At 35.3% G+C, this 14,004-nt stretch overlaps 1 protein-coding gene across 1 annotated transcript in view; it reads left to right on the top strand.

Annotated features, from left to right (window-relative positions):
• The first annotated feature begins 2,027 nt into the window (after window positions 1-2,027).
• Window positions 2,028-14,004, top strand: part of LOC110463586 (PTB domain-containing engulfment adapter protein 1-like) — a 45,854-nt gene continuing 33,877 nt past the window's right edge. Inside the window, exons 1-2 of the mRNA XM_021518310.1 lie at window positions 2,028-2,115; window positions 6,067-6,187. The gene's annotated coding sequence lies outside the window, so the exon portion shown is untranslated. The remainder of the gene's footprint in view (window positions 2,116-6,066; window positions 6,188-14,004) is intronic.

Raw genomic sequence — 14,004 nt, 5'->3', positions numbered from 1 at the left:
TTTACTTGTTCAAGTCTACTCAACTATAAATGAGTATGTGGTTGGGCAGTGCTAGAATTGTTAAATGCTAGCTGTAGGCCCCAAAATGGCAGCTCCGGCTGTATGCTCCCCAGGGAGATGAGAAAGGTATTGGCTGGTTGCAAATGCCCTATAATTATAACCATGGATAATAATTTGTGAACCGCTTTGAGACGACCTACGGACTAGGTTGTGATAAAGGGGTATGTAAGAACCTCAAATTATTATTATTATTATAAATACGTGAGATATTTCATTCTGTATCTTTATCTTAAAATCATCGCAATGACATACTACTTTGGTACATGAACATTATTGTCTACTCTGTGTAGATTAAAAGTGGGCTTATTAGTGGACATGGGCTTATCATCTGTAAGATCTGTAAAAACATAGGTGTGGGCTTATTAGTGGACATGGGCTTATCGTCTGTAAGATCTGTACAACATAGGTGTGGGCTTATTAGAGGACATGGGCTTATCATCTGTAAGATCTGTAAAAACATAGGTGTGGGCTTATTAGTGGACATGGGCTTATCATCGGTAAGATCTGTACAACATAGGTGTGGGCTTATTAGAGGACATGGGCTTATCATCTGTAAGATCTTTGCAACATAGGTGTGGGCTTATTAGTGGACATGGGCTTATCACCTGTAAGTTCTGTACAACATAGGTGTGGGCTTATTAGAAGACATGGGCTTATCATCTGTAAGATCTTTGCAACATATGTGTGGGCTTATTAGAGGACATGGGCTTATCATCTGTAAGATCTTTGCAACATACGTGTGGGCTTATTAGAGGACATGGGCTTATCATCTGTAAGATCTGTAGAACATAGGTGTGGGCTTATTAGTGGACATGGGCTTATCATCTGTAAGATCTTTGCAACATACGTGTGGGCTTATTAGAGGACATGGGCTTATCATCGGTAAGATCTGTACAACATAGGGGTGGGCTTATTAGAGGACATGGGCTTATCATCTGTAAGATCTGTGCAACATAGGTGTGGGCTTATTAGAGGACATGGGCTTATCATCTGTAAGATCTGTACAACATAGGTGGGGACTTATTAGAGGACATGGGCTTATCATCTGTAAGATCTTTGCAACATATGTGTGGGCTTATTAGAGGACATGGGCTTATCATCTGTAAGATCTGTACAACATAGGTGGGGACTTATTAGAGGACATGGGCTTATCATCGGTAAGATCTGTACAACATAGGGGTGGGCTTATTAGAGGACATGGGCTTATCATCTGTAAGATCTGTAGAACATAGGTGTGGGCTTATTAGTGGACATGGGCTTATCACCTGTAAGTTCTGTACAACATAGGTGTGGGCTTATTAATGGACATGGGCTTATCATCTGTAAGATCTGTACAACATAGGTGTGGGCTTATTAGTGGACATGGGCTTATAACTGAACATATGTTCATCACAGGGTCTGATTTGATAAATTACCCCTGTAAGAATATATAAGGATTCTTAATAAGATAACCAGCATAAACAAGGGCCTGTAACGTTTTTCAATTAGGTCTCTAATGAAAACGACTTGAATTATTCAGTGTCTTTAATTCATGTGATGTACAGTTATCTGTTTTTATCTGTATGTACCTGGTGCTGTGATCGTGACAACTGTTAAGATGTACATAATTCTATTAGATGCTATAAAAGATTTGCTATACAGCATCGCATGCACAGCCATTACATTGCATCAGTTTTGTCTAGATTCCGTATCAAGCCTTGTGAACTAAACATAATTCAAAGGGAAAGTTATTCTATGATATTGTACATAAATCTGTACAATTTATTTATTATGAATAAAAAAAATCATTTTTTTATTAAAAATTATGTGATCAAGAGAAAATATATACAGTATTGGTGAATATTCGCTTAATATTCACAAGAAAATTAAAGTTTGTAAACTAACAAAGCCGGAACAAGCTCAGCCACACGTATTGTAACTCAGCTATCCTACTCCTGTTAAGTAAGGAGATTATACCAACGTATAACGGGTTTCTAAAGGTAGATCAGACTCGCATGTTTAAACATCGCACAGGGAAGGTGATCAGGCTTGGGACAGACAGAACAAGAATTTCAGGTAAATGTAGGTAAACTAAATATATATAAAACTGTATTTTCTGAGGGGGTGGCAATTTAAAACTATTATTAAAGATAAACCAATGTGCTGAACACCAAATTTCGCAGAACCTACCAGATATATGATATCAATAAAAATAACTTTCACATAAAAGTGAATTATTTCATAGTACACAATTTATGGAAATATTTGCCTCAGTGTAAATTTACTGTGATGACAAATTATGATATTTCCACTGTGAAGGTTGAAATTAATAATAACAATAATAATAATAATGGTAATAATTTGAGGTTGTATATACCGCTTTATCACAACCTAGTTTGTAGGTCGTCTCAAAGCGGTTCACAAATTATTATCCGTGGTTATATAGGGCCATTACAACCAGCCAATATGCCTTTCTCAACTCCCTCAGGGGAGCTTACAGCCGGAGCTGCCATTTCGGCGCTAACAGCTAGCATTCAACAATTCTAGCACTGCATGCCCAACCACATACTCATTTACAGCTGAGTAGACTGGAACAAGCAGAGTAAAGTATCTTGCTCAAAGATACAACACAGTGCCGTGCAGTGACTCGAACCTGCAACCCTTCGGTCACGAGCCCTGTGTCCTACCGCTAGACCACCTTGTCTCCTTAACACTGGGCATGTGTTTTATTACATGTACGTTTTCTGATATACATCATATATTAACATTATAATAAGACAATATGTTTTATATGAATTTTGGCAACTGAAATAACCTATATCGATTGTTTATTACATTTCCTCTCAAATCGTAATAACAGAACAAGGTACCAAAGCATTTTGTCTAGCCCTCGGATTCACTGTTAAATTTGACATCAGTGGTTTGATTGAAGCACAATGTGGATATTGAATTTCAATGGTGGCCAAATGGTTAAGGCGTCTTACCGTCTACGATCACTAAATAGCCCTCCACCACTGAGTCATTGGTTCAAGGCCTACATGGGGCAGTTGCCAGGTACTGACTGCTGGTTGGTGGTTTTTAGCTCACCTGGCATACCGCAGCGTCCGTCTGTCGCCGTCGTCCGTCCGTCAACTTTTCCTTTAAAACGCTACTAGTCATGAACGACTGAGCAGATTTTAACCAAATTTGGTCAGAAGCATCCTTGGGGGAAGGGGAACAAATTTTGTATAAATGGTGGGTCTGGCCCGCCTGGGGGCTGAGGGGCGGGACCCAATAGGGGAAATATAGCAAATTCTTTAAAATCCTACTTCGACCATCGGGATTATGGGATTTTATCCTTATTTAGTCTGGAGCATCAATGGACCAAGGGGACTCAATTTTGTATAATTGGTAGGTATGACCCCCCTAGGGGCATAGGGGTGGGGCTCTGTTTGAAATTTGTTCTCGCTATATCTCAAGTACTGGATGGATCTTTCTGAAATTTCATATGTACTTACAGCACCTACCATGGAGTGCTATATCTTAACTTCATTCCAATTATTTTAAACATATTCAGGTGAGCGATACAGGCCCTCTGGGCCTCTTGTTCTCCAGGTTCTCCAGTTTTCCTCCACCCCCCCAACCTGGCACATCCATATATGACCATATAGCTGTTAATAGGATATAACACACAAACAAATATTCTCCTATTACAGTATAACCTCATTATACTGCCACTATTTGTCCATATAAGTGATGGCATAATAAAAGGATTTGGTAATTTATTGAAGGAAACCCTTAAAAGAATTGAAAAAAGGGAGAAAAAGAAACCTTAAAATATCTTAGCAATAAACAAGTTGGAAAATGAAAGGAGAGACATTATATAAAGTGGTTCTGTGTTGTACTTAGACACATCACAGCAAAATAACCACAGTTTAATTAACTTTATGTCCAATAATATCTATCCTCGTTCCATATTGCTTACCAAAGCCGGACAAGAAACAGAAACTGTCTACCATGTGTATACATATATACGCTGTACCTATCCACTTGTGGTAATATCCGGGTCAGTACACCTGTAAACTCCCTCCCTTTGATCTAGTATGTATGAGTAGTTGGAGCAGGGCTTGTGTAGGCTACATTGATTATATATTGTACAGGTATCTGCTACGAGGGATAAAAAAAACTTGGGACTTATCTGAGTGTATCATGGAGATATACTGCTATATATATATACATTTGTTTAAAACATCAAAGTTAAAACAAATCTAAACAGAACTAGTCCAGTAAATAGAACTTTTTAACTGAATTAAACTTTTAAATTGTGATTGACTCATGTCTTAAAGTTCATGTTAACTCATTCACCCCTGAAGACACATTTGAACTCTTCCAATCCAAAGGTTGGAATAGTTCATTATGAAATCTCAGGGGTAAATGAGTTAAACATTTGTTTCTTTTGAAATAGTAGGTTTCTTGTTATGATGGATTAATTGTTTTTTTGTTTTGTTTTGTGTGATGTTCTTTAGATACAGTATAACCTGTCTAAATTGTCCTCTGTCTAATCTGGATCCCTGTCTAAACCAGCTTTGATTTGTGGTCCCGGCATATTCCTGTCTAAACCGGCTGTGATTTGTGGTCCCGGCATATTCCCTATATAATCATAGTAGTTGAACCCTGTATAAACCGAAAAGTTGGCATAGTAATCCATGTAAAAACAACCTGTTTATTCTTGTCCTTAAATTTCTCTTGGCCGGCTACAATCCAAAGCAAACACATTCTAAACATTCATTTGTATTATATACTGGATATTTTAAATAATTAAACGTTGCAATTGATTCATTTCTCTGTTGTTTATGTTGAAACCCTTGTATAGAGATCGTATGCAAAACATTGCATTTTCAAAAAATGACATGCCAACCCTGTATAAACTGGACACCTGTGTAAACCGGCCAAATAGTTTGGTCCCGGTGACATCTGGTTTAAACAGGTTATACTGTACAAAATATTTGTCATCACTGAGGAAAATTTGTGACTTAGTTCCTTCTTTCCAAGTGGAGAATAGGGCCATGAACAAGTCCGTTCCACAGCATCCCATCTGCTGCCTTCTATGCAGCGTCTGACCATGATGAGAAGCCTAGGTGTTTCATTTCCTTCTCTACTGTCCTTCTTCAGGTTTTTCTCCAGGAGGAAAATTTGTACTTAGGTTATATGCTACCTTTACACATTTTACCTGTGATTTGTTTATCTCCCTTGCCATTTTTATTAAGAATCTAATTTTTAAGGTTTAACTGAGAGTATAATCAATTTTTTCATATCTTCTGTCTTTGAAGATATTTATGCTACATTTTTAATTGTAATTTGTGCTGGAGTTATCTCCCTTGAAATTTTATCAATAATCATTTCTACCAGGTAATTATTAATATTTAACTGTCTCATCATTTCATTTCAAATGTGTCATCGATCAATTAAAAGAGTCAAAATTACCATTCAATGATTATCTATCACATTAGTTAGTGTGAACTCTTTAAAAAAAGGAGATTGTTTTACTAATGTACTCATGTAGCGTTTATTATTACATGTACCTGGTGTCCGTGATATATGTAAATCAAAATTATCTTTATGGATGGTCAGAGAAGTGAATTTAACTTCACAAAAGTGTAGTTGAAATTTGTGAACGTTTCTCACCCAGGTAGGGACATGAATAAACATGAGTCTATGGGAGCATGTACAAAATAAATAGTTCACAATATTGCCACATGTATCTTTTGTAATTAAATACCACGGTACGTCCTGATGTAATATTGATTACTAATGATGAAGGTGATTCAGACTGGTAGGTGTCGAGCCTACCTGCCTACCTGCCTACCTGCGTGTGACGATGTAACTAATTTACACATATAGCGACACAGGTGTAGTGCCGGTAAGAGTCTGTCAGATTTACATCTGTATGTATATCATATATCGCAGGTTGTTTACACGCTTGTCTTATTTATAGATACCGGAGGAAAACACCATGAATTAATTATAACGTCTTTCTTTTGTCTGCAGGTCTATTGTCCACTATACACAAAAACTGACCAGTGAATCCAAGTGACCACCACCTATATATCGGGCAATGATGGAAAAGGACTGTATGCTACAGTAGTGGGCACAGGTGTAGCCGTCACAGGTAAGCACAGGTGAAGCTAAATCTATCTTGACACATTCTGTCTTGGCTTGTACCGGCATATATATAATATAATATGTTGTAATTTCATTGACTTTTTTTTTTCTCTCAGAGGTAAACCTCTATATATCATTTTAATATTCTGAACATCAGCTTCACTTGTACAAATTTATATACATATGTTGTATTTTGAAACAGGCTGTATTTTATTTCTAAGAATTAATGTACACAGTTGTATATATTATTTCAATTTACTCTCAGTGGTGTCAAATTAATACTCCAAAATGTATCTCAGTGCTGGTTTAGAATACATATTTAGAATTTCCACTTTATAAGAGTCTACATTCCTATAAATATCTCAACACTGGTACATCTGTATTGCAATATTTCTCCTTCCTGAAAGCATTGTTGCACAAAACCCCATACTGAGGATATTTTTTACCCCAAAACTATTGAAAGTACTTTCAGTTTTCAAACAGTCCTATACATGTGTATATGTTTATAAGGGCCTTCAGGTAGAGAATCTTGAAAATCTATCAAATATTGGTTCTGATGACATAGCACCTATTGTGTTGAAACATGTTATCATCGCAAGAAAAATTGACAATCACCATCATGTGGATGTTGTCCATTTATCTTTTCTTTAAACGTCGGTTACTCTTTGTGCTGGACTACTGAACTCCATTTGGAACCCATCCATCAAACCTTTGGAACTAATGGAACTCGGACATTGGATCTCAGTTGCTTTGTATCAAATATACATCATAGGGAACACCCTAAAAAGGTCAAGACTTATTAGTTATATGCTCTTGTATGTCTTGGTTCCCCCCCCCCCCTCCTATTTCAACAGTCTAATTAAAACTTCATCTAGGTCTCCACTTCAAACCCTACCACAGGCGTACTACTGGAGTACACTTCACTTTCCTTGTGCCCTAGCTAATGTGTACACTCGCCCTGTTTGTATAGTATATATATATATATATATATGGTTATTAGCGTAATATTTAGGAATAATTTATGGCTACTTGTATTACTGTACATCATTGCTAGACTATATTGACAGATAATGTCATCCCAGAGGCAATAATTGGCATAGAATTCTTGTTATCACTTCGACAGTGTAAGTACCGTCAAACCTGTATAAAGAGACCACCCAATTGTATCCCTCTGATCCCTCCCCCTGGATTTGTTATGCCCCCGCCATAAAATTGGGGGGCAGGCATATAGTGTTGCCCATGTCTGTCACGTTGTGTCGTGGTTCAATTGTAAACACTCTAGCAACTTCATTTTTTGACGGATTTTCATCAAAATGTATACAAAGTATGGAAATACATCAGATGAGTTCATGTTTGCACACATAATGGTAATTATTTGAAATTTGTTCAGAAATAAAGAAGTGTAGGAAATAATGTTTTTTTTTCACCAGTGCTCCATTAACTCACTCACCCCTGAAATTTCATAATGAGCTATTCTAACCTTTGAATTGGAAGAGTTCAAATGTGTCTTCAGGGGTGAATGAGTTAATGTTAGATTTTACCCCTTTCATCCCTATGTAACTTGAGTAGACTTTACCATGCCTTGATTTGGATGAGTCCATTATGGTCTACAGTGGTGAAAGGGTTAAAGTATAAGACCATTGAGGGTGCCGAGTTTCCCCGAGACCAAGTTATCACTTCAGCTAGGGAAAGTCAAATTCTGCCGCAACCTGCTGCAAGTTTATGGGTCTTTATACCCCCGCAACGAAGTAAGGGGGGTATACTGGAATCACCCTGTCTGGATGTCTGTCTGTCTGTCGTCCTCAGTAACTTGTCCAGAAAACTCATCCTTAATTAACAGGTGGATTTCATTGAAATTTTGCATGAATGATCAGTATCTTATGTAGAGGCGGACATGACAATATCCCTGTTGGTCATTCTAACCATCTGTCCTAAAGCATTGGCGTGGTCAGGTGGCGCAGTGGAAAGCGCACTCGCCTTTTACCAAGGGCAGCCGAGGTTGATACCATGATGTGTAAAGGTATTGGGATACCTGCCCAACGGAACCACGTGGGTTTTCTTCAGGCAATCCGGTGTCCTCCCATATTAATACTCTCCGAGTGCTAACATCAGGGCCAACAAGAGTGACTTAAATAAGTTGAGATAACTTGTTTCATAATTGTTGTAAAATAAAGTTTAAATTTTTAAAGCATTGGGACTTTTACCTTGTTCCTCTCATAAGTCAGTAAAGCAAGAAACTATGCCCTCCTATATAGTTTGACAACTGAAAATCGTAAAATACTAACTTAGTGTACTTTGTACCAGAATGTTGTTTATATATTGTAATAAAATGATGACCAAACAGGGGTTCCATACTCTATTGTGTCTCACTACTCAAAATGAAAAAATAAATGGTGAGTACATACATGTGCCCAATGCCTATAGACACATGATTATGAATATTCATGAAGTATAAAAATAAGCTCTTTAAGTAGAAATTGCATGTCTCTCACTAGTCAGCAAGAATATGCTTTGTGATTGCCCCATAAACTGAGTTTTTTTGACAGAAAGTAATGTGACACAACACACACACATATATGTGTGTATTATAATTTGATCCTGCCACCTACCTTGGTATATTTTATGCATACAATCATGGACAAATAAATGTTAATTTGTTTATTTTTGAAAATAAGAAGAAATGTTATTTAGCTTTAAGTCAAAAAATTCCACTTGAAATAACCCCATACCTACACTTCAAACAAAATATGATTCAACGAAAGTCAATTTATCAGTCAAAGGGCAATAACTCAAAGACAACAAATTTCAAACAACAATGCTACTAACCCTTTCACCCCTAAGTAACTTTAGTAGACTCTACTCTTTATCTGGATGAGTCCATTGTGGTCCACAGTGTGTGAAAGGGTTAAAGTTCAAATATTTATTCAAATAACACAGAATTAAAAGTTAGCATTAAGGTTCAGTTATTTCTAGTTTATATATGTTAGTTGGCTAATTAAACACTTTAAAAATAGGTCAATAATGTACATTTTAAAGTGTCAATGTAAACAAATTATTTGTTGTTTCATTGAATCATTCTGAAGTCATGTTTTTCAACATATTTATCTCAAAAAGTTGACTTACATGTCTTTTCCTAAAATTATAAGAAATAAAACAACTGATGTTCAGTTTTAAGTTTAATTATCTTTCTCCTCCGCAGCATCAATAATGCTGCATGTTTGCTAGTAGCTTTGGGTTGCTTCAGTTCATGGTATATATACATGCAGGCAGACTAATAATTTGGTTAATATTTGTTGAAATTTTAACCTTGATGTTTGATCATGTTTGATGGCAAAGGTATCATATACAAGTTACAGTTAAACAAAGCAATTTGTGAAATATTTTTAATTAACAATGAAATCCATAAAATGTTTAAATGAAAATGGAAAAAAAAACAATTTACATCAGATATAAGTTTTTCTTAACATTTAGTTCAATTTTTGTTTCTTGAAACAAGATTAACTATTATTTCATCTAAATGTATATATTTTCCCCAAGGTTTCCCATTACCCTTTGAGTAAGAAGTTAATCCTGAAAAATAGTTAGAATATTTTGCTTTTTCCCAATTTGTGAAAAAAAAAAATGTGTTGCTTCTAATATTTGTTTATAAACATGCCCAAAAATGATCAATATAGATAACATTAAAAGCAAATAAAATTACACATTGTTGCTGGGGCCAATAGTCTAGACTTTTGCATGGAGTTATCTCCGTTTTCTTTCTGATCTCATTGAAGTTATTGGACGCAACCAAAGACGCAATTTGCTTGCCAATTAGACTCTGCAGTGTTTCCACCTCGTGAACTTATCATGTGCACTAGCCTTATTATCTGAGGGAGTTAACGTTGGACAGCCTAATTGATAACGGAAACAGTTCTAGACTTCAAGTTCTGTCTTTTGAACTCGTTTGAGGTAAAACGAAAAACCACCTCAAAAGCCTTCCTCATTAAAATATACATGTTTGTATGTAACTCGGTGCTACGGTAAACATCAACAGCTTTGATAGTTCTAATTCTTCCATCCCTATCGCATTTTAGGAAAATGTCCTTCAATAAAATATGTGAATTTAGATGAAGAAAATCAAGCAAAAAAATCTTACATAGAAATAAATAAAGGCTGAAGATGCAATTATGATAATTATGTCTGTCCTTCAAATTTGTTTGAGCTGTTTTACATAGAAATAAATAAAGGCTGAAGATGCAATTATGATAATTATGTCTGTCCTTCAAATTTGTTTGAGCTGTTTTGGGGTTTAACTCCTTGTGTTGTCTAAGGTAATATGAAGATGGCCCTTTGAATGAAAAAGAGACGTTTTGTATATTGTACGCTCAAAGTTATTTGAAAGAGAAAGCAGAATTTACATACTGCTCATTACGACGGCAAAACAAAATCTTCTCGAATTTTTACAACACGCAGATAGAAATAACAATTAACAAATGATTTCAATTATTACTTTTATCAGTTTGTATTTATATTTTTCCATGTTTCCACATCAATCTATGTGTGATTAATATAGGGCATCTCACTTCCGGTTCAGGCAACATAAAAACGATCGAAAACAGCTTGATCGGTTATTATGATATATGATATATTGGTTATTATGATATTTTTCTCTGGCAAATAGAATATCATAATAAGCAGGTTCCACTGTAATGGTTCTCCTGGTTCTTCAAGTTTGACTTGTTCTATAAAGAAGTTGTTATATATCTTGATGAATTTTGAAGTACATACATGTACACTTGCTTCATCCACAGCCAGTGTGAAGTGTGCTGTATTTATATATATAAATGACCTTCACATCCACCTCAAAGGTCATGTATCTGCAAAATTTTCAGTAAGATGTCTTCCAGGTTGTACATTTTAAACTGTTGAAGAGATCTTGATGAAATGCAGAATTACCCAGTACACCTTCATCATGTACAGGAGGTGTGCATTGGACAGTAATCAGGTCACTGTGACCTTTACCTCATGGTCAAAGGTCAAATAATTCATTATAAGTGTATAATTTCAAATAAAATCTTGTCCTGGCTCAAAATTGTTTAACCATTAAAGATTTAATCTGAGAAGTATATCTGTATCACAGAAAGAAGGTGTTCAAACTACAGTGTATGTGTCACTGTGACCTTCACCTATAGTTTACCATAATTAGGTGACCATGGAGTCTCACTCAAGGTCAAAGTTCAATCAAGTGCATTTTTTTTTTAAATATTTATATAACAGGTTGTAACATTTAAACTGTAAAAGATATCTTAATGAATCTCGAAGCTACCTGCATCTTTTACAGAATGCATAATGCTCACAGTATATAGATATAGATCACTATGACCTTTGCCTCTTAAATAAGAGCAAAATATTAGTAAAATCTTGTTTGAATATCAGACTTTAAAGGACAGACTTGCATTTTATATAAAAAAAAATCATATGGTTCAAATTGAAATCATATCTTAAGTTTATAATTTAATTATATTTGTTATCAAAGCTCTTAGATATAAATGGCTAGATAAATATCAGTACAAGTATGTCGTAAATCGGGAAACAAATGTCACTTTTCATTTTCAGTTTAATTTAGCGTTCTATAATCCTGTGAAATATTTCTTTTTACAGAAACTAACGAATTCATATTTTTCTTTGAAATATGATATCCCCAGGCAAATTATAAAAAGATATTTACTTTGAATCAAATGCAATGATTTAATCTGACAAAATACTGTTTACAGTACAGTCGCGCCTGACGCTGTAAGCTATAACCACAGATAACCAAAACCACATGTGCTTATGTTTCCATAAAATTATCAAGATGCATGCCTCGGAGTAAAATATAACAGTCCCGTGGGTCTGTTACAGAGTTGTGTATAAAGAAGTGCAGGTCCACTGTTTTTGGCGATGTGCTATCTTTTCCTATCTGGTTTGTTGGTGTTTTGGGGTTATCTGTGCCCAAAACTGCACAGGATGTACAGTCTGTGTTTTTTCTGTTTACAATCTTGTTCGCCAGTACAACACAGCAGCGGCCAATTATATCTGGTTTGTGTACAATTTTTTTTACTATTTTTCATTTTTTTTTGGATGAATCATTGAACAGTTTTCTTTCTCAATCATCCTCCACAAAAGGTGTACCTGTTGCCAGGGTAACTAAATCACAGACACTGTAGTTGACGTCGGTTTCAATTTTCTGAAAAATTTGAATGGGACTATAATGTAGCCTCCAAGAATATTTTCTAAAATATTTATTAAAAAAAATATTCTCAGATATAAAAAAAAAATTCTTTCATTAATTGAAAAATTGAAAACAATTAATGTACAGTGTTGATTGTCATGATAAATATCATAAATTTGTAAACAATTTTATTTATTTGAACACAAATATCCTTTACTATAAAGTGATGATTTAGGGTTCCAGGGATAATAGTAATTCTGACAATGGTACGTTACTGTGGTCTAGGACTACTTTCTGTGGTAATTAGACAAATTGTTCCAGCGACTTTAGACTGGTGGATTTAAATTATACTCTTCATTTTCTTGATAAGCCCCCAGCAACAGAACATCTAGGAGGCCTGAAACAGAGTGTTTTTAATACACCAGCAAATCAAAATTTCCAGTTTTTGTTTCCCTTGATACAGTATATATTACATTTGAGTACTAACTTAAAGTTTTGTTTAAAATTTGCAGTCTTCTCTGAGTCCTTATAATTTCTTGGTCATTCCCTACATGAAACATTAAATAAAGTCAGACCTGTATAATCAAATCCCTGAGTATTCTGACATAACTAATCCAGATGAATGAAGTACACTGTTTCTAGGGAAAACTATCAAATAAGACCTGTGAATTTTGGCAACCTTTGACCAATATATTGTGTCCCTCAGGCTGTTGTATTAGACTGAGTGTCAGGCTAGACAGGTTATTCTGACGATAAGTTTTGGTCTCAGAGAATGGCAGTTTAGACAGGTTATTCTGACAATAAGTTTTGTCTCAGAGGATGTCAGTTTAGACAGGTTATTCTGATCAATATTTTGTGTCCCACAGCGGTGTCAGATAAGACTGATTAATCTGACAGATATGTTTTGACTCACAGGATGTCAGATAAGACAGGTTAATCTGACCAACATATTGTGTCCCATAAAGTGTTGGGTTAGATAGATTGTCAGTTTAGACAGGTTAATCATACCAATATATTGTCTCCAAGAACGTGTCGGATTAGACAGGGCATTGGATCAGGAAGTTTAATCTGTGGATATATGTTGTGTGCCGCAGAGTGTCTGGTTTTACAAATGTCTTGTAACATGATCATGTATTTCAAAATGAACTAACCAACTTTTTTGTTGTCCCTTGGACCATGGCCATTAAAATTAGATGAAAATGTATTAAATATAAAACAGGTAAGTAGGAAAGCATTGACTAGTTGTTAGCCTTTCGCTTATTAGAGATTCATCGGTAAAAAATGATTAAGCAGAAATTCACTTTATGATGTCGAAGTTGGTTTCTTTTTTATTTCAATAATACCGGATCTCCTGGTATTAATTTTACGGTTACATAATTATGCATATATACTTGCATTTTAAATGTTTATTACAAACATTTACACCCGGAAGTAAGAAGTATCAATTCACGTTATAATTTTTATCTCATTGCCATATCAGCTGTCTATCCGTAATTTGTTGGTGAAAATTCTGTCCCACATATACCAGACAAACAAGTTTCAGTATTTATTACCCAGGCTACTTTTATGCCTAATGGCCGAGAATTGCGGTTTTATGTGTAGAATTTGTTGATAGAAACATTGGGGCCAGGTAC

Source organism: Mizuhopecten yessoensis, unplaced genomic scaffold (assembly GCF_002113885.1).
Source record: "Mizuhopecten yessoensis strain PY_sf001 unplaced genomic scaffold, ASM211388v2 scaffold10917, whole genome shotgun sequence".
NCBI lineage: Eukaryota > Metazoa > Mollusca > Bivalvia > Pectinida > Pectinidae > Mizuhopecten > Mizuhopecten yessoensis.
Note: the sequence above shows the minus strand (reverse complement) of the source record. Positions and strands in the feature narration are given on the sequence as shown.